The following is a 22,636-nucleotide window of genomic DNA, read 5'->3' on the forward strand; positions in this document are numbered from 1 at the left end:
CATCTGGGCTCACTCAGATTTCTATTAACCATTTTGCTTTTTTTCTTTTATGAGCCATACTTTCTAGTCTGAAAGCTGAAAGCTGGACATTTAAAATTTTTTTTTAACGTTTATTTATTTTTGAGACAGAGAGAGACAGAGCATGAATGGGGGAAGGTCAGAGAGAGGGAGACACAGAATCTGAAACAGGCTCTGAGCTGTCAGCACAGAGCCCGACGCGGGGCTCAAACCCACGGACCACAAGATCATGACCTGAACTCAAGTCGGCCGCTTAACCGACTGAGCCACCCAGGCACTCCTGAAAGCTGGACATTTTAAATAACATAAGGTGGCAACTCTGGGAATCAGATTCAGCCTCATCTGCAAGTTTTTTTCATTACTGCTGCTCATTACTGTGTTTTGTTTGTTTGGTGACTTACTTGGAATATATTTTTTTCTTTTTGTTTCTTTTTTTAAAAATCAGGTATAATATTTTAATTCAGGTATACAACATTGTATTAGTTTCAAGTGTACAGTGTATGACTCATCACATATACACTATAAAATGGTATTGCAGTGCATATTTGAAGGTTGCTGGGAAGGGTAGATCTTGAATCTTCTTATCACAAGAAGAAAATTAGATGATAGATAAGTAGATAGATAGCTAATACATAAACTTTGGGGATAACTTTTTAATAGTGATGTATGGTTACTGACTTATTAAGGAATATTTCTTTAAAGTTCTTTATCCTGTGCTGTCACTGAAGTCTCTTCACCATTAACTTAATAACCAGCTATTTTTTTTACAGAGATGTCCTTAAATATCTTGAATCAACAACTCTCCCTTCCTTTTCCAAAGACCCATGTATGTGTTGGAACAAGACTCCGATGCCCCTACAAGATACTTTGCAACCCTGCAATTGCCTTCACCTCTTGCTCTTGCAAAAGGCTCACTATCAGCCAGAGATGAGCAGTCTAGGTCTTCTCAGATCTTGTGCACAGCTTTACACATATGCACAGCATTCTAGATCCCCATGAACTTGATGGAAATCTTCAATGCCTTAATGGATACTTCTCCCCTCCCCCTCCCCCCCCATTTTCTTCTTAAGTCTTTGGCCAGCTTGTGTTGCTGCCTCAGGCAACCACAATCAATGTTGAACAATTGCAGCTAATTGATTTGACAAACTCCCTAGGCACAGGGTTTTCCTTGCTAAACAAGCTCTGAGCCAGGTCAAATAAAGAGTAGTCCTATGTGTGGGACAAGCCAAATAGTGATAATTTTCTAGTTCTGGATTTCTGGGGATCTGAAAACCCTTTCCACTTCTTCCAGTGGCTGCTGGGTTTCTTTTTATCCCAGCTTCCATGATTGCTAGATGTTAGTTCTTAAGGCTGCCACAGCCATGAGTAGGTGATGAGAATAGAGCTGGTTAAAATGAGACAAAGCTTGCTGTTCTTACCAAGCCTTGGGTTAATTTTCAGAGTTTTGGAAAAGTTTATTTTTTATAATTTTAGCAAATTATAATTTATAATTTCATAGATTTTATGGAGGAGTGGTGTTTTGGAGGTCCTTACCTTGGAAGTTACTTCTCTCCTAGATTTTAAATATTCCTAGAGATTCAGCAAAACACATCTTGATGTGAATTTATCTTCAGTTTTTCTGCTAGATGTTCAAAGGGCATTTTAAATTTGATTTATATCTTCTTTAATTCTGAAAATCTTTTTTTCTATTATTTCTTCAAATACTGCTCCTCTGTCATTCCTTTTTTTTTCTAACCTTCTAGAGTTTCTTTTGCTGCATCTTGGAGTCTTTAATCTATTCTTCATCTCTCTCATATGGTATTTTCTTGGTACTGGTCTTGCTATTGCATTCTGAGTGAAATTTTAAATGTTATCTTCCAACTTACAAGCCTTTCTTATACCGCAACCAGGTTTTTTTTTTCATAATGAAGTTTTACCATCCTCTGTATATTTGATTTGTTCTTTCCAAAATCTACCTGTAAAATCAGAGTTTGTATTTCTCATCAATTTTTGTTTTACAATTCCTTTTTTTTTTGAAAACTAAACTTAAAAAAAACGTTTTCTCCTAAAGCAGTCTTCTATAACTCAAAAAAATTGTCATTCCATCTGGAGTTAATTCCCCTTCTGTGTGTTGGATGTGATGGTTGTAATTTTAGCACTGCGTTTCATCATGAATTTTGGAATTTGGATTTATTGACTCATTTTTGAGTGGGATATTGTTTTGCTTCATTTTCACTTTTCCTTTCTGTTTATGCTGACTTTTTCCTGCTTACAAAAACCTTAACCTGTAGTACACACACACACACACACACACACACACATTGTTACAGTGTGATTGGACACGACCATGCTACCTGCATTAGGGGTATGGCAGATTAGTCACCAACCAGGAGGCATCTGTTTGTGTCTTATTGTGAGGCTCTGGCTGTCATCTCCCTGGGTATGTAGCCACCTAAACACTAGAACTCTGGGAAGTATGCAGTGACACACTCTCCTCAACCCATCATTTTCTAACCTTCACTGATCCAGGCATTGATCAGAATAGCATAGGTTATATTTCGATGACTAATGACCCCACTGTTTCTCTGGCATTTAAAAAAAAAAATTTTCATTTCTCATTTACATTAATGTCTGCTCTGGGTGCGGTGACTATGTTTCTTTATCACCTTCATTTGGAGACCTTGGCAGATGGGATTTTCTATTTCTTGGTCAAGGGAATATGGATAACTGGTCACTGGCTCCTAAAGCTTCTTCTACAAAGAGTCATATCACTTTTGCTTACATTGCTTTGGCTCGAGCAAGTCATAAGGTGAAGTCTCACATTAATAACAGAAAAGTGGATTTTTCTCCCAAGACGGTTAATGAGTAATTTGCTGTAGTCATAATACAGTACACTACATTTTCTGTCCCTTTCTTTCACTTATAATAGCTGAACTCTTCAGCTACCACTTCCTGCCTCTGTTCCCCAAACTGCCTGGAATAGTCTTCAGCTGTGAATATCACTCTGTGTTTCTATTCTGCATATTTGTGTTTTCTTGATGTTAGCCCAGCTGTCTTTTGCTTTTCTGTTTTTTACTTTTGTGCCTCCTTGTTATATGTTCAGAGTATAGGAAAATCCCTCAAATAACAAATTCAATATGCCATCTTGCTCAAAATGTTACCCATAATTTTGTTTGTGTGTGGAAAAAAAAATCAGATTCCACAAATCCATGATGAAATCCCTGCTCTTTCCCACAAATCATCCCTTGGGTTCCATGTGAGTTTCAAAATATAGAACTAACGTCATGGGAGTCTGGTAGGAAATGAATCTCTATACTCTCCAAAACTTTGGTGTTAACTAATCAGATTGAATTTCCATATAACCAAAATGCATTCCTTGGCCTGAAGCGTTATCTCATTAGTAAGTATAAATTGGTGCTTATTCAGCTGAGCAATGCAATTTTTGGTTTAATAAAAGCCTAATCTTGCTCATTTGTTTACTCTGTTTACTCCCTAAAGGCTAAAGCTTTGTGACTAAATACAGTGCTTAATAAACAGAAGAAAAAGTATTAATTGTAGGCACTGCCACATTCCTAAGAGCTGAATTTGGCTGCAGACCAAATGGGCTCTTGTGTAGAACCTACTATGTTGCCCTCAAGCTTAGACTTCCAGCTCTCATAAAATGGATCTTGGGCTCAAACAAACATATTTTTAGAATAATAGTTTTGCCAGAGCAGATCAGCTCAGCTAGCATAAATCTTCACTTGTAATTCTCTTCCTCTGTCAACCTTTACATCTCTGCATACTTTCTTCCTCTAATGTATCTCTCTTATGTTCACAATAGTGGTTACTCATCCAAATGTGTCATTGGTGCTGGACAAAAGAGAACTAATCTTTACTTCTTTTTCTATTGAAATCTCACGTTTCTCCAGGTTAACCATCATGTAGACAGAAATTAATTTCTTCTCCACAGCTGACACTGAGAAAGAGGGAATAAATTGCATGTGTAAAAAATGCAGGAAATGAAAGTCTTCTAATCGATAAAGTGCAGACCTCTCTGTAGCTAGTCTTGTCTGGAGTAACTGTCTCCCCATTACTGAAGATCTTCAAACAAATGTTTGATGATCATTTGGTATCTCAAGGGAGGAGGTATTGGGTGTGTGTGTGTGTGTGTGCTTCAGAACTAATCCCTTTATAAAAAGCTTTTTAAAAATTATTTTGTATTTTATTCTTTTGACTATCCTTTATTCAATATTTGCCATTTTATTTCACCTCTTATACTTAAAAATATATATTATGTTCTTCTTAATTCTAAAAGAAGTTCCTTCTTTCCTTCAATTATGTTTCTCTCTGAAGTCTCATCCCTATCTTTTCCTTTACCAAAGAATGCATGTTTAGTTGTGTGTGTATATATATATATATATATATATATATTTTTTTTTTTTTTTGAGAAGGAGAGAGATAGGCAGAGAGGGGCAGAGAGAGAGAGAGAGAGAGAGAGAGGGAGAGAGGGAGAGAGAATCTTAAGTAGGCTCCATGTTCAGCACAGAGCCCGATGCAGGGCTGGATCCCACCACCCAGGGTTCATGACCTGAGCTGAAATCAAGAGTCGGACGCTCAACTGCCTGAGCCACCAGGTGCCTCTAGTTATGTATGTTCTTAAAAGCAGCATACATAATTCTTCCCATTGAACTCTGGTCAGTGTCCCCCACAACTGTAATGAGAACTCTAAGACAGACCTATGAGCTTGTCAAACAGGGTTACATGTGTGCTCCCATGCTCATGTGAGGTCATGGGACATGTTGCATCCTTCTGAAGTATAAGTTCTACCCAATAAGACATTGAAAACATTATGCGGTTAATAAAACAAACACGAATTATGGATATCACTGCAAAATCTTCATGAATTTAATATTAAAAGAAGATCCTAAAGCCCCACTGTAGCCCCAGATTGCCAGACTCCTTCTGGAAGCCTGTTGGGTCCACCATAGAGTAGTAGCTTAGTCATTTTGTGGGTGAGGCCAAGAGCTCTGCAGTGAGATTTGAAAGTGCTGGGGCAGTCTGGGCCCCAGGGACTCTCAGAACTAATCAAATGAAGCTTCCCTCCAGGACAAACACCCACACTGATGAGAAACTAATGGGAAAGAACCCAAACTTATCAAAGAAGCAAAGGAAAGAAAACTTCGTTTTTGTTTGTTTGTTTGTTGTTTTTAAATAAGGAAAAGGAACAGACACAGCATTACAGTAAATGTGAGGTCATATTTTTTTGTTGTTGTTATTACTTTGCAAAAATGACAGGAGAGGGAGCTCTAGAGCCATAATGCTGGGAAAACTGTTCTGACCCACCCACCTTCCTAAAAGTAAAAGGAGACTCCAGAGAAGGAGCAGAAGGTGGAGGAGGAGCAGGAAGAAGAGAATGAGAAATGGATCATGGTCGATTTCCATACAGAACTATTATAAGTCATTATGAGGAAGAGGAAGTAAAGGCAGAATGATTCAGGCAATGCAATTATGCCAGAAAGATACATCCAAAACAATAGAAAACTACAACCCAACATATTTTTACGTAGCTAAGATAAATAAAGAAGGTACGAAAGAATAAAATCTACCAAGATTAGGAAAACTCCAGATTGAGATGATTAGAGAAATTAAGCTCTAAAAAGGAAAAAAAAATACACACACACACACACACACACAAAGAAAATAAACATTTGTATCAGTCTTTATTTTCATTCTTTTGTACTTAACACTTGATTTTCTGGAACTCTCTCCTACTCTGGCCACCAGTAGATGACAATCCTAATTCTCATCCAGCCACTTGTTCCTGCTCTGCCTCAGGGGCTCCTCTCTGTCATTGCCACAGAAAAGGGACATTTCCTATGGCTGTCTCTTGGCTACCTCTTTAGTTCACTCTACTCAGTGGCTGCAGCAACTTATAAAATTGAATTACACTTCAATGTGCCTGCATTCCTAACATGCCCTATTCATGACCTGATCCATGCATGACCAGCCAGCTGCCTTTTTCCTGTGTCTCACTGGCACCTCAGATGGACGAGGTCCAAAGTCACCTACATAGCATTTAATCTATGCCTCATCTAAAGTTCTATAACTTGGAACTTAGATTCTTATCTCCCAAAGCATCCATCTCTGTTCTTTTCCTTATGCTGCCACTTAATCAAACATCCCTGTCTGTTTATTTTTGCTTCCAAAGTATTTCTCAAATCTGTTCCCTCCTGTCACATTTAACTACTACTGTGCCAGGTCCTTCTATACCTCTGAAATGGACTCTTGCAATAACTTACTTGCCTTCTCTGACTTCATTCTGTCTCAACTGCAAATGATGCTGTGTAGCACAAGGACACTATGTTTAGGAGGTTCCATTTACATAAAAAATAATGTGAGTGTTACCACTCAGTGTTGTGTTTCTGTCCTGGCTCTGCCTTCTTCGAGGGCAATAGGTCCTTAGCTTGTTTTTGTTCTCAGCCCTATGGAAGGAATTAAGCATTTTAATGACAGTCCATAGAAACTACAATAGAGTAACTATTAAAATAATTGTGACTGCATTAAAATATCTCAAAATGTCCCTAAAATTGTTCAAGATGTCACTCTCTAGAACTGCACTGCTGTTCACTGCCCTTTGAATACTCTTTTATATGCATGAGGTGGTATCTTTGAGTAACTGCTTTAAAAAAATGTGCAATACCTTTTTCCCCTTCCTCATAGCACATTGCACCCTGATATTTGCAACATCACAAAACCCACTCAGGTCGGTGCAGACCAAGATAAAAGCAAGTTGTAGTGTTAGGTGAATGAAACAATCCTACTGACAAAAGACCTTTCTGTACTAAAACAAGAGAGAGAAAAGGTAGTCTCAATTTGAGGAAACATTACTGGATTTACATGTATATAAGGCAGTACACAAGAGACTATAAACTCTGAACAGAATTTCACACAAATCTAGACATTAGTCAAATAAGTAACAATGAAAACCTCTCTCATTTCCTGTAGAGATGAGTGGATGCACCCTGTTATTGTCTGCTGTATACTTATGAGAGACCCTCGGACTAATTTGTAGGTTCCTGTTTACAGCTCCAAGGACCAGAAGACCCAAGCCTTGTATCTTAAATTCTGAAGGTGAGGCTTATCATTGGGCCCTATTTTGTTTTCAAGGAGGGCATGGTGGGCAAGAAGCACCTCTCTGTCAAAGAAAATGTCAGTATTTTTTAAAAAATGTTTCTTTATTTATTTTTGAGAGAGAGAGAGCATGTGTGTGCAGAAGAGGGACAGAGAGAGAGGGAGAAAGAGAATCCAAAGCAGGCTCCATGCTGGAGCTGTCAGCACACAACCCCACATAAACTTGAACTTGAACTGGGCTTGAACTCATGAACTGTAGATCATGACCTGAGCTGATGCTGATGTCGAGCCAGCCAGGCACCCCTCATCATTTTTTTTAATGGCAGCAGATAGCATCACTTGCAGCAACAACAGCAACAAACTCAGATTTATTAGAAACCCTGAGTAGAAGCTGGATATGTGACCTACATCGAAGCCAGCAATGGGGCTGTGAAGAGGAAAAGTGGGTATGATACTTATGTCACAGAATTCGACCTTGAAGTGGAAGAGTGTGTCACCTTACCAAAAGGGGATATTCACAAGAAGAAAGAAATCATCAAGTATGTGTCCTTGCATGACTTGGATGTGGCCAACACATGGCCCTCGGGGGGCAAAACATCCTGTCTATGATGGGCAAGTTAATGGAGCCAAAGAAGACCGAAATCACAGACAAACTGCAAGGGGAGATTAACAAGGTGGTGAATAAGTATATTGATCAGGGTATTGCTGAGCTAGTTCCAGGTGTGCTCTTTGTTGATGAAGTCCACATGCTGGACATCGAGTGTTTCACCTACCTGCACTGGGACCTGGAATCTTCTATTGCCCCCATCATCATCTTTGCATCCAACTGAGGCATCTGTGTCATCAGGGATACTGAGGACAGCACCTCCCCTCATGACATCCCTCTTGACCTTCTGGACCACGTGATAATCATTGGGAAAATGCTGTACACCCCACAGGAAATGAAACAGATTATTAAAATCTGAGCCCAGACAGAAGGAATCATGAAGAGTTCTTAATACATCTACAGCCCACCACATGCACATTGAGAATCACTGGCCTACAGAGATTTGGCCAAGTTTGCAATGTAGAACTCAAGCTCTTTGGTAATCTAGGATCAACTTCATTTGTAGTCACATTTCTCAATCCTGCATCTTTTCCCATTCTCCTCAAGGCAGAAGGACTAGCTGGGATAGGATCAGCTAGAACACGGAGAATAAGTAACAGAGACACTATATAAGGAACTGGGGAGTCCCCAAAAACTTTGGGATAATTTGAGGTCAGTCAACCTTTTGATAGTGGAATTAAACAATTGACAAGATGACCATGCAGAAAACATATCATTGGGCAGTCTGCCAGTCATTTACTGAGTACTTACTCTATGCCATGGAACAGATTAATGTTAACAACAGTGTTAATCAGCATTAGAGTTCTAACAAAAGATGTGGGGACTTAGTTATTGAGGTTGTATTTCTTTAGAAGAGTTCCGTTGTCCAGAAAGTAAGGGAGGTAAAAAGATTTTGGTCCATTGTAATAACTGGAGTGCCATGTGGGAGACAATATTTTGAGAAATTCAAACAAAGGACAAGAGCCCTTACTGACAATACTAGTGGAAGATTCATGCACCACACAGCAATGACTGATTGTCTCTGGGGTTCCTTCTACTCCTGGAAGCCAACTGGGATATTGTAGCAGGTAGTGTCTGTGTAGGATTCTATGCTAAAAAGACAGGCTGTTTCTGCTGGCTCCATCAGGATTCCTCCTTAGAGTACAAGTATGTCTAATCCCTGGCAATGGTTCAACTAGAAAAGTGGTTTCAATGAGCTCAATGAGTTTCAATGAGCTCCTTTTACTTTCTCTCTTGCCATGATCCTGGTTCCATGCAGGTGCTAACACTTAGGACAGAGGTGCTAGGCCCTGCACAAACTTCTTGGCCCCAGAGAAAAGGCCTGAAATGAATTTCTTATATCCATGTTTGGATTTAACCTTTGACTTCAATGCCTTCATTGAAGTTCTTGCCTTTGATTCTCTTTACTTTCGTTTTGACATTCGAGCCCATTTTCTAACTTTCTTGTCCTTGGATGTGATCTCTCTGTCCTTATCATCCCCTGTAATGAATATTTGTCTTATAGAACCCATTACTGTCAGAACCCATTACTGACAACTAAAAAACTACATTCAAGTTAACTAAAATCAAGTTAACACTAGAAAAATTTTTCTAATACTACTCTGGGTTTCTATATCTTTACTGCCCATGGGGTGGGGAGGAGAATCTTTGATTTGGTTAGGATTTTGTTTGTTCGTTTGTTTGTTGTTTGTTTTAATAAGTGAGAAAGCCCCAGATAAATTATTATGAACCTAATTATTTTTACCTATAGGCAGGAAAAGGAAGCATACTTGATCACTACCATTGACTTGGCTTAATTAAGCATCCCAATAATGAGTATCATTAATTCATTCAACAATTTTTGAATTCCAAGTTCAGATAATTCACTGTGCCCTATTTTGTGGGGAAGGAGAAAGTGCATGTTACATATTGAGTCCATTGCCTTTAATTTAGTAAGTACTCAATGTTAGCACTCTTGCTGTTGATCGTCATAAAAATGGTGAATGTGGCATAAATATTACTGACAATCTATTTTCTACATAAAAATATTTTGAAATTATAGATTAGCAACCAGACTACAGAAAACCAAGCAAGATGTATCAAAACTAAGAGAAGAATATCAGGTGATCAAAAAGCCTGAAATGCCAGCCAAACAGGTTTTTTTTTTATTTCTTTATTTTGAGAGAGAAAGAGAGAGAGAGAGCGCGCAGGGGATGGGCAGAGAGAGAGGGAGAGAGAGAGAATATGAGCAGGCTCCACACCTTCAGCTGAAAGCCTGACATGGGGCTCGAACTCAAGAACTGTGAGATCATGACTTGAGCTGAAATGAAGAGTTGGATGCTTAACCAACTGAGCCATCTAGGTGCCCCCAGCCAAACAGGTTTTTAAATGTGACTGGGAGTCATCTAATTATATGTTTTTATTTGACTTAACAGTGACCTTCAGCAGACTCCAGATCGTTAGACTTCATGTGGCATGGGCCACTGATGCACAGGAGAACTGGGCAAGTCAGGCTAGAAAGGCTGTTACCTAGTAACAATGCCTAACTAAGGTGAAAAGATTTGGGGAAGCTGGACGGCTGGAAAAACTTGATTGAGTCTTTCTGAAAGGGCAAAAGCAATTACACTAAGGTAAATTGCCATTTTGTTCACAGGAAGAACAGTGGAATAAAAATAAATGCAACAAAGAGCTTTTAAGACACTAATTCCTGAAGACTGGGTATGTGCTGAATACTCCTGTTCTTCAGAGACTAGTGTGGTTCAACAGAGAAAAGTCATTCTTCCAAGATGTGACAACAGTCTGGATGTATCTTGTGAAATCCTTTAAGTGTGTCAATCCAAACACCATGTTTAATTTTGGGAATTTGGAGAAATTTTATCTGTGATGCTGGGATCAGCATGCCCTGGGAATTAGAGTATAGGACTGAAATATACATGAAAACTTATAGTTGAAGTGGTGACTCTATATCATCTTCTTTGCACATTGGCAAGATAGTGTTCAGAACTCTTTGTTTTGTCTTTCTGTCTTTAAAAAATGAGCTGACATATTCCAGATGGAATGAAGGCCATTAGCAGATTGCCAAGCCCTCCAACAATGAATTACAGGCATCACCATATGATAGAAGTGAGGGTTAATCATTGTGTCATTGGTGTCCACAGAGTTGATAATTTTAGATTTTGGGCAAATGTAAAATTGGAATCTTCAGCTGTCTTTTGCCAAGCTACTGAGTGTCAGCACAGAGCCAAATATGACAGAGAGCCGGTGAGAAGTCTGTTTACCTGGGGCAAACATGGCTTATCTTTGAAGAGTGTTTGAAGAGTGCACAGAATTTCTAGGGAGAGCAGTATTCTGGAGGATGCTCATATGTTCCTGTGATATTTGCTTCCTGCACATATCATTCATGTGATGCAATGGTAAATTCAGATTATCTGTTCCAGTAGACAAATTCAATTTAACACTCAATAAGATTCATTGCTAGCCCATGCTTTGATTTCTCTGGGTTCCTTTAAATTACCAAAGTGTCTTATGTGTAAGCTGCACTGACCAATTTTCATTTGGGGAATATGAGGAAAGCATCTTTTAACAAAAATTAGGAAAATTTCAGCATTAAGCATAGACTTAATTTGCTCTCAGGCTGCATGCTAGAAATAGCAATGATCTGGGTAGAAAGAACGACAAAATCCATTAGAGGTTATTTGCACTTACTGTGAATTTTTAAAATCAATTTTACTCTACTACCTCATTGATATCACGTATACTTAAAGAGTGTTTAGTGAGGCATTAGGAGAAAGAATAGAGATCACTTGGGACTGAGAGAGGGGAAGTCTTGATGTAGAATATCATCTCAGATAAATGGATATCATCTCAGATAAATGAATATCATCTCAGATAAATGAATATCATCTCAGATAAATGTCAATATCTGAAAATCAGGGAGGGTGTGCAGCAGCAGAAAGTGGAGCACTGAAGGGTTTGGACATATTTCCTACTTTAGAAGTCAGCCTGGAGCTACTCCGCATCATCTAACTTCAGTGAAAGCAAATGTACAGGAGCACCTGGGTGGCTCAGTTGGTTGGCAGACCTACTCTTGACTTCTGTTCAGGTCATGATCCCAGGTCATGGGATTGAGCCCCACGGTGGGCTCCATGGTCAGCATGGAGCCTGCTAAAGATTCTTTCTCCCTCCCTCTGCCCCCCTCCCTGACTCACACTCTCTTTCTTTTCACTCTAAAAATAATTTTTAAAAACTCCACAAGTGTACAGTTCAAGGTGATCAAATTGGTAAACCTCAGATTTAATAGACTCAACACACCTACAATAAAGTAAAATCCTAGAGATTATGACAACTGTTCAGCATCTGGCAGATCATTGTCAACTTATGTCTATTCATATATATTCAAGATGCAAAGATGTATCTTTCAAATCAGGACTATGTGAAAACACTAGGGTTAATATAGAAGAGAAGGGCCATCCATGAAGCAGTACTATCCACTAGACTCTACTTTGTGATTGTGTTGAATTCTTACAACTATTTTCTGAGGTAACACAAATGCTTGTTTATGGTGGAGGAAATCACAACCTAGAAAGGATTAGAGAGTTTGTCTGAGCCTATGTGACTTAGGTTGGGAGCCAAACTCCTATACTTCTTCTAAATCATTCTACCCTTCAGTAAAGGTACATGTGTTGGATGAATGCAAACATATCCATTGATTTTGTTGTAGTACAACTGGGAAGTTAGAGAACTTGATATGTGGGTGTGGAGGTTGGTTTAGTAGTATATTTTGGAAATGCTTAGTTAATATCTTTGTAAATTACATTTAAATATCTCTGCACTTGTGTGAGACTCTACGTGACAGAATAGGTAGGAAAATCCAGTTACCCATCCATCTCCTGATAAATCAATGAAGACAACTGCATTGACAAAAGTATACTTATTTCATCTTTGCTGAAGGGCACATTTTACCAAACATTGGTTCAGTAATTTCACTGGAAAATCTTAGAAATCTTGTTATTTATAATTATTCACCTTAAAGCATTTCTTCCCCCCTTCCTTCCTTACTCCCTCCTTCTCTCCCTCCCTCCCTCTCTTCCTCTGTCTCTTTTCTTTCTTTCTTTTTTTCTTTCTTCCTTCCTTCCATTCTTTCGTTCTCCTCTCCCCATCCCTCTCCTTTTCTCCCCTCCCTCCCTCCTCCTTCTTCTTTCTCTCTCTTTTTGTTTGAAAGTTTATGAGAGAAGTAAGAATGTCTTTGATGCACTTTGAGAAGATTGCAGATGAATAAAGGATGACCTTTGGGGTTTCTTTGGTATTGATGAAAAGAGTGTGGGCTTTTGAGTCAAACACACCTATATATTCAAGCATACATATTTATTAGTTGTATGACCTGGAGCAAATCATTTCAACTGCCTTCTCTTCTATTTCCTTAGCTATAAAATAGAGGAAATAATATACTCTCACAGAGTTGTAGTGAAAGTTAAATGAGATAATGGGTACAAGAGCATTTACTCCAGTATTTTGAACATAGTAAGTGCACAGTAAATGCTACCTACAAAATTACCATTACTATTATTGCTATAATCACACCTGGGAAAATCATTTATTCTCTCCAAACCTCAGAGTACTCTCTTTTAATGAGAGGCTTAAATAAGAAAGCATGTGTGAAGTATAGCCTTGATGAATATGAATGACTCTTCAATTCACTTTCATCCAGACACCCTTTTATTGCCAAGTAACTTCCCTTTGTTGGGCTTGGGACTGCAGACAGTCAAAACTGACCCTGTTTCCAGAGTCCTGGCATTTCAATATGGCCTGTCATTTTCTGAGAATATACACATTCTCGAATTTACCTTCCCTGACCAAAAAAAAAAAAAAAAAAATCAAGTGTGGGATATTAGGTATCAATTCACTTCCTGCTGTAGGACACACGCTGCCTTGTCAGGGTTAGAGTATCCCAGGTATACTGAAGTCAATCACACAACTTTTCATCAACTTGTCTTACACTCATCGTTTTGATCTAGTCAGTGCTCTTCAAAATGTAAGGGGATTCAAATCCCCTGATGATCTTGTGAAAATTAAGCTTCCATTCCAGGAGGTCTGGGTCAAGGCCAGAGGTTCTGAATTTCACAGGTCCCAGGTGGTAGCAATGCCACAAGCTCACATGTTGAGTAGACAGTGTCTTGGAGTCCTTACACATGTTTGGAGGGTAGTTAATGAGCTCACACCCTATTCAGATGATTGCTTTGACTGGTAGAAATTAGCAGACATTCCTTTCAAGTCATATATTCTCCACTCTGAGCTCTGTGTTCCCTTTTTTCAACACCCCTTCCTTAATTGTGAAGATAAAGTAAAAACACTTTCTGTGCCTCCTCTTCTGTGAACTTTCCCTGGTGCACCCCGTCCCCAAACAGCACCTTCTTTTATTTACTGTGCCCCCATGGCATATGGCATTGTACCTAAGTTTAATGATTGTCCTTTTCTTTTGAAAATTTTTCTCTATTTTTCTGTATTTTATACTCTTGACGATAACAGAGCACCATGAGGGAACTCCCCATTCAGTTCTTTGCACCTCATGCTGTCTTAGCAGACACTAGATGCTCAAGAAACTCAGGAGGCTGAGATATTCAGTAGAACAAGCAGTGTCGATTGGAGGCAGACAGACTCGGGCTCAAATCAATGTAAAGTTAAATAAGTAGCTTAGGTTTTCTTCACTTCAGCTTCTTCACCTATAAAAATAAGATATTTCACCTTCCTCTATAAGGTTGTTGTGACGATTATATAAGATAGTATCTGTGTGTCGTGTGGCCCCAGTGCCTAAGGGAATAGCCAATAAATGTTAATATTGTGGTTTATCATTATCACTAACATTATCGGATTGTTTGAGAATCACCTCAAATAACATAAACAAATATTAGAATACAGTTCTTCCCCTTCTATTTTAGAGTGAATGAATTCATGTTATATTTATTTTATTATGGTCTTATAGCATACAGTTTTGTTATTGGGACTTTCAATTTTTCATAGAATGAGGGCTATCTAAAGAAATTGAAAATGAAATATACAAGTGTGTATTATCATTCATTTCACATATTAGTCCCTCGAAAGATGTTTTTGATCTAAGTGACGAGAAAACTTCCTCGAGCAATACTTCTTACATTTAAACAACTTTATGACTGAGAGGGTTCAGTGTTCCCAAGGTCAACCATTTACTGACATACTTAATTTGCAAACTGGGATACATAGTTTGCTATGTCTGGTGTTCATTTTCACCGCGGTTTTTATGCCCAAATCCCCTCTGAGCCATCTGGCCACAAACTTGCCTGAGATGTTCTCTCCCTCCTGGTGCCTCACTCTTTGCAACAGAGATAAATGGATTAAGAACATGAAATAATTGAAGCACATCAAGTGGAGAAGACAATCACTTTCCATAGCGTTGCTTGCATCGATTGCAATTTGAATGCATGATGACTTCTTTCCCAGGAGTGTGAAAAAGAAATCGTTCATAAAATACCCAGGAAGTCTCTCAAGGAAACTAATTAATGGCATTATTATCTTAAGCACAGCAAAGATTATTGAAAAGTTTCCTGTTACTCAAAATACTTTATAAAACAAATTATGATTACTTCGGATACTGTGCTTTAATGAATCTTTCATTGATTTCCTGTGTGTTTACAGAGAGGTTTCAGGCTTTATTTTCAACAATTTACACAGCATTTGAAGGAGAGAGCTCCACAGGCACTGGAAAAAGAAAGCCATTTTCTGCTATTGCATGTCATAAAGCAAGAACCAGAAACTTGAAATGAAGGGGAAAAAAAGTCAGAGTCCCGTATATGTGTCCTGCCACACCAGTAGCATTTCTCTAGAGTGTATCAACGAGAAATTGATTAGCTGAATTGAAGAGTGATGTGCATATCCAGATATGCTAGACTATGCTGCAGTTTTTACCAAAGCAGTTACACTAATTGACATTTTGATTGTTGTATCCATCACAACAGGTGGTATTTTGTGATTTTCAATTTGCCACCTTTACATATATAAATGTATCTTGTCTTGGACATAATTTATATTTCCTTAACCATATTTTCTTATGTGTTATGGCCATTTGAACACCCACCCCCTTTTTTTAATGCTTCTCAGGTCAAATTTTGCCCAATTTTCTCTTTGGTTTCCAACCTTCTCCACATTGACTAATAATACTCCGTTATTAGTTTCAAAATATTTCTTAGGTGTGCACGTGTGGTATGTGCTGTGCTTATGTTGGGAATAACTCCCCAGTCTCCCAATTTGGACTTTCACTTTTTTTATGATGCTTTTTGATGAATAGAAGTTAATTCTGCATTTTAGCTTAAATTTTACCTGTGTTTAGTTTTCTTTTCCTTTAGTTTGTTCTTTTTGTGTCTCATCTAAGAAATGTATCCCTATGATGAATTTCTGAAAATATATTCCTGCATTACATTCAAAAAGTTGTATGCCTTTGCTTTTCACATTTAGATCTTTAATCTATCTTGAGTTGAATTTTCTTCTTGTACCAGTGTATCAGGCAGATTCAGTGAGGAGACAGACCTCACCAGGTTTTTTTTTTTTAAGTAATTTAATATAAAGAACTGTTAGCAGATGTAAACTATATAGCACATGTAATTACATAACTAGAAAGACAAAACACACACACAAAAAGAACCTTGAATTATCACAGAGGTAGCGACTGATAAGCAGCTATCATATGTACATTTCACCGTATGATTGGGGAAACGGAGAGATTAACATTATTGAACGATAGTAGCTTACAGGAAGGGACCCAGGTGTTGAAACTCAGATCTCTGAGAAAGCAGTGCAGTTCAGTTGGCTCTGAAGCCTCCAAGCTCAGAGAAAGGGCACTGGCCAGCTGGAGCCATGTTTCAGAGAGTGCAGTGAGCTTCTGCAAGTACTGGAAAAACCACAGACTGTATTTAGCTGGTGCTATGGACAGGGGCTGCCCCTGTCAGTTGATACAAGAACTAACAGCACACCAGAAGCCACAAGAAGCTATTATTTTGAGGAGCTGTTTCAGCCTCCCGAACTTCTATCCCTGTTTCCTCAATTTAGTGAGACCCATCATGCTCTGCTTGGGATGCCCTCTGCCATGGTCTGGAAAACATATCCAGAGGAAAACCCAGGGCAATCAGAAGGCTCACTCACCTCATTTGGTTGCCCCCATTTTTCCACTGTCAGTGATCACAGGTCTACACTGCTGGGTTCCCAATGTCTGCAAAGAGTTATTTTCTAGTTGTGTGCAGCAGGGAGGGTGGATCAGTTCCAGTTCGTCTAGCATGGCTGAAAGCAAAGATTCTTATGTCTTTGTTTCTATTTAATTTTTATTCCTCTGGTAGTTTATAAATTTTACATTATTATTTTACTCTTTTAGTGGGTGCAATTTCTTGACATATTTTTGTTATATATTTTAACTTTTACCTTATTTTTAAGTGAAATGGAATGTTTATAGTTTGCTAGTGAGGTTTGGCTGGTAACAAACTCTTTTGTCTGTCTAGATGTGTCTCTGCCTCATTCTTTTAAAAAAATTTTTTTAACGTTTATTTATTTTGAGGGAGTGAGAGACAAAGTGCGAGCAGGGGAGGAGCAGAGAGAGAGGGAGATAAAGAATCTGAAGAAGGCTTCAGGCTCCAAGCTGTCAGCACAGAGCCCGATGCAGGGCTCAAACTCACAAACCACCAGATCATGACCTGAGCCAAAGTCGGACGCTTAACCAACTGAGCCACCCAGGTGCCGCATCTGTGGCTCATTCTTAAAAGATAATTTCATTGGATGTAAATTTCTAGCCAGGCATCTCTTTTCTTTAGCGCAATAAAGATACCCTACTTTCTTCTGACATTGTCATTAGTCTGCTATTCCTTTGTAGGTAAACAAGTTTTTTCGCCGATTTTAATCTTTTTTTCATTTTTGAAGCTCTGGAGTTTCACTGTAATAAATCTTAAATGCATTCTTTTTTCTACTTGGAATTCTCTAGCCTCTTGAATCTGTGCTTACTTCACCCTTTCTGGAATTTCTCATCCGTTATGTCTTCAAATGTTGCCTCTATTTTATTCCCTTTCTCTTCTCTTTAGAAATTGTGAATGCTTATTAGATCTCCTTAGTCTCCCATGACTCTTAATTATGCTTTTCATTTTTCCCCTGTTATTTGGTTTCTGCTGCATTCTGGAGAAGTCCTATTATATTTCCAGTTTACTATGTATCGCTTTAGCTATTTCTAATCTGATATGAATTCTACTCAAAGAATCCAGTAGGTTGTATTTTACCATGCCATGCTACATGCTACAGACAGGTACTATCTAGCTTGGCATTTTCCTTTTTCTTAGAACATTGTAAGCTGCGTTGAAAACCATATCCAATATTGGAAGAATTGTGTTTTTTACTGTTCATTTTTGTTCTTGGAGACTTGTTTTCTTAGGTACTTCATTGCTTTATATTTTGTGCTGGTGATTTTCCTTGAAAATTACTGGTATGAATTTTTTTCAGGCCTGGGGAAAAAAATGCTTTTTTTCTGCATTTGCCTATCTTAATGCCTGGGAGGCCTGAGTGCCTGGAAGTTCATAAATTTCATGCCTTGAGCTTCCTTGGACCACTCAGGCGGAATTTGAACTGTATATGTGGAAAAGATTTGAGGCTATGACTTTTCCAGGACTTTTATTTTCTCCTTTGCTAATCAGCACCATTGCAGTTTTTCCTGTTACTTCCTGAGGGTGGAGAGTGACAATTTTGTTTTATTTTCCTTCTTAACCTTTACCTAAAATTTGTAGTTATTTAAAGATTCAGCTTTCGGGGCGCCTGGGTGGCTCAGTCGGTTAAGCCTCCGACTTCGGCTCAGGTCACGATCTCGAGGTCCGTGAGTTCGAGCCCCGCGTCGGGCTCTGTGCTGACAGCTCAGAGCCTGGAGCCTGTTTCAGATTCTGTGTCTTCCTCTCTCTCTGACCCTCCCCCATTCATGCTCTGTCTCTCTCTGTCTCAAAAATAAATAAACGTTAAAAAAAATAATAATAAAGATTCAGCTTTCTTGTGGAGAGATTGCACTAAAGTCCTAAACTTGGGTAAGCCTTGGCCATCCAAGGCAAAGTTCGGTTTTGCTCTGATTGATGAAATTCATTAGGCCAGAAATGGCTTTGATGTTCTGTTTACCATTTTAGATAATCTTGTTTATCTAGATATTGGCCTGATAAATCCCTGTTATCATTTCCACTCTATAATGCTTCTAAAAAAGATTTTTAAAATATATCTCAATTAATTTAATATTAATCATTTATCTTAGTATTATCAATGAGAGAGTTGGTCCAAATTGTGTAGCTCACAGTAACCCCCAAAACAGATGTTCCCTAGATAATTTTTCATGTGATATAGCATCTCCTTTAAGAGCTATACCTTTATACTTTTGACAAGTAAATTAGGTGACATCTCTTGCTATAAACAGTTTTCAGCAAATAGCTATTTTAATGATTGGGGATAAAGACTGTTGGGCAAATAACTTCATTAAAATTTCCTTTGACACTATATATTTTTCAGGATGCTTGTATCAACAACATCTTAGTATGCAAATAAATTTCTTTCTAATCAGATAATGAATATTGTTTCCTTTTTATTTTTTTTTCCTTAAACTTTGGCTTTAGAAGATCACTCCTGTGTTATATGAAAACTCAAATTTATGTTTAAATTAACTCTGTAAAGCAGATGCATATAAGTGCAACTAGTAAGTACAATAATGAATTTAGATTATTCAGACCTGTTTTCCTACAGAAGAAGGCTCAGGCCTCATCTGTCCTCAAAAGATTAAGCCATTCAGTGTCAGACATGAGGTTAATGGCAGTTTTCAATTTCTATGAAAACCCATGTTCACCAAGATATTCCAAAGTCAGTGTACTTATTGAAATGGTTAGACTTATTGAGGAAGGTCAGTTTCAGCCCCTAACCGCCCACTGTTATATCCTGTAGTTGTCAATAGCATCCTGTTTAAACATTTTGTCTTCCTCCCTTGATTGAGAGAGACAATATTATTGATGATGTAGGTGGTAAATAGAATAGTGCTTAACTAAGCCCAGATAATGGAGTACCTACCTACAGGATTTTGTGAAGGAAACTACCTGCTGAAGTCTAAGCTAAACTCTGATTGCTGAGTCTTTGGAGAACAACAAAGACTGGATCCTTGCCTTAATATTACTTTCATTCCAGTGGGGAAAAGGCGATAAGCTAATAGGTAACATATAAAATGTGAACTAGTTTCACTAGCACAATGGAAAAAATAACAAGAAATTGTGCAAGAGGATAACAAAGGGGGGATTCCAATGAAGGCTCACCTATGTGATGAAACGTAGGCTGAGATGCAAGCATGAGAAAGACCAGAAGCATGGGAACCTGGGGAGCAGGAGAACTTCTACCTACATCTGTTGTAGAAAAGAGAGGAACCTGTCCTAGGAGTGAATGGGAGAGAAATGTATTTGGAGGATAATGAGTGAGAAGCAAATTGGCTTGAAGATTTTCCAGTACTGGGTCACACAGGCCCTTTCCGACCCTGGTATGAAATCCGCTGGAAGGTAGAGAGGTATCTGGAGAACAGAAACAAACACACTGATGAAAAGCTAATATATTGGAGCGTGAAAAAGTTGGCGTGGTTTTGAACAAGGGTAGTCTCCATAGAGATGCATCTGGTGAGCTTGAGCTCTTGGGACTCACGGCCTTCCTCTAAAATTACCGATGCTGCTCTGATTTCAGTGAACTGTATGCCCGTGGGCACAGGCCTGTTCCAAGGAGCTCTGACTTTGGATCAAATGTTTTAACGTGTTGCTGCTACTTCTAATGATTTTTATTCTCAAATTTGTCTTGGTATATCAGTGAGGATAAAGGGAAAAGCTGGCTCTAGTGGAGATTTTTTTTTTTTTTTGTAATCTTAGTATTAATAACTCTTCAGTGATTCTTTTTTTTAAAGTTTATTTATTTATTTTGGGTGAGAGAGAGAGAGAGAGTAAGCAAGGGAAGGGCAGAGAGGGACAAGCAGAATCCCAAGCAGGATTCCTGCTGTCAGTGCAGAGCCCAATGAGGAACTTGAACCCACAAACCACAAGATCATGACCTGAGCTGAGGTAGAGTTGGACACTTAACCAACAAGCCACCCAGGCACCCCTTCTTCAGTGATCCTTAAAAATAGTTCAAAAAAATCAAACTCCTTTCTATTCTTTTGCTAGAGAACTGTTTATTTTGTTGGGTCCTGTTATATTCTTCAGAAGGCTGGTTGCATCACAGGAAAACATCAAATGGAGGCTTCAAGCAGGTATGAGACCCAAGAAGTCTGAGATGCTCACAATGGCTCATTGCCACCTCCTTTTATAAACATGACTTTTAAGTATTTGCAGCAATGGTGATGACTGTCAAGGCCTGGAATTATGCCAGGTTGTCTGAATATTTTGACAAAACATTATTTTTTATCACCTTTTCTCTTTTATTTGTATTGGGTTAAATAATTGAATCTTTATTTAATTTTTTCTGGTTTTATAAAAATTTTTACTGGAGACAGAAATTCCTGAGCTTATTCCCACATTACGCATTAGCAAAGGATGGGTGAGTTTGTGGACAGTAAACCAGGCTTCTCCTGAGGGACCCACAATGACGCGAAGAATTGCAGCTAAAAGAGGCCCCCCTTCAATTTAAACCTGATGATGAATTAAGACCCTTCAAAGCGCCTCTTCTTAGAGAAGGCATAAATTTGAAGATGCTGTTGGTTCACATTTCTGGAATGGGTTTTGGAGCTGTCATGTGCCACTGGTCCATAAACCCAGATTAGCTAAACAGGAGGAGAAAGGAGAATAATTAAGGAATGGCAACTGGGAATCTAAAAATAAATGATGCAACTGGGAATCTGATGGGGGTTCCAGAGCCAGGGCACAAAACTGGACGAGTTTATGTTCCTCCTTAGTTGATCATCAGTATTTCTGATACAGTCTGTTGTAGAAAGACTTAACGCATCAGGTAGAGAACCTCTGAGGCACTATTTGCTTATAACCCATTCAGTTCCTACTTGGCATACACTCTAATCATTTTACTTATGAAACATTTCTACTCATATTCTACATACACTTGAGAGACTCAAACTCCCATTTTACTTTCAACCCTTCCTGCTTTAATGTGATGGAATTATAGCTCTCCAGAGCACCATTTGCTGCCAAGGCCCTAATTGGTTGTCAGACCAAAATGTCATGGGAGGAAGTCACCATCTCAAAATGTGTTTTGGCCTCTTGTTTTCACAAATGTTTGCAACACCTTACCAACATTTTTTCCCCTGTAATCATGTTCAGCTTATAAATGAGATGTCTGTCAAAGCACGTGAAATGAGAAAGGTTAAAAAAAAATGACATCCAATTTTTTGACTTACTTAGGTGGCATCTTGACCTATTTATTTTCATTATACTTGATATATAATAATTGCATTTTCAATAACATCAATTTGAACAAATAAAGTTTCAAGCACTCAGGAAAGGGAACTGACAGTTGTTTGTGTCTGGAGATTTACTGACATCACCTTAATACCTCAAAGAGAATAAGCAAAGTATTATTAGCTATATCTAATTAAATAAGGCTCACACACTGCCATACATTCTGGTGACATAATTATATGCAGCTAAGATTTGAACATGAATCTGTGGGACTGCAATGTAGTTTTCTCTACCCTTGGAACTTTAAATCTGCTTTAAGGGTAGCAACATCAGCATTGCCCAGGAGCTTGTTAGAGATGCAGAACCTTGAGTGCCATCCCAGACCAAACTACATCAGAATCTTTATTTTAACAAGATCCCCTGATGAACCCTATGCACGTTAAAGACTGAGAAGTACTGATTTATACACCATGTCTCCAAAACAAGGTGGATTTCTTTTCCCATTTCCTATTTCTTCTACCAGTGCAAAGGCAGTCATGTG

The 22,636-nt window shown here is 38.5% G+C and overlaps 1 protein-coding gene and 1 pseudogene across 10 annotated transcripts in view; both read left to right on the forward strand.

The window, feature by feature from the left end:
• The window catches only part of LOC131493647 (ruvB-like 1), a 47,460-nt pseudogene extending 38,870 nt beyond the window's left edge, over positions 1-8,590 (forward strand).
• The window catches only part of NRG3 (neuregulin 3), a 1,063,627-nt gene that overhangs the window by 866,203 nt on the left and 174,788 nt on the right, over positions 1-22,636 (forward strand). The gene's annotated exons all lie outside the window — the stretch shown is intronic.

Source organism: Neofelis nebulosa, chromosome 13 (genome assembly GCF_028018385.1).
Source record: "Neofelis nebulosa isolate mNeoNeb1 chromosome 13, mNeoNeb1.pri, whole genome shotgun sequence".
NCBI classification, from domain to species: domain Eukaryota; kingdom Metazoa; phylum Chordata; class Mammalia; order Carnivora; family Felidae; genus Neofelis; species Neofelis nebulosa.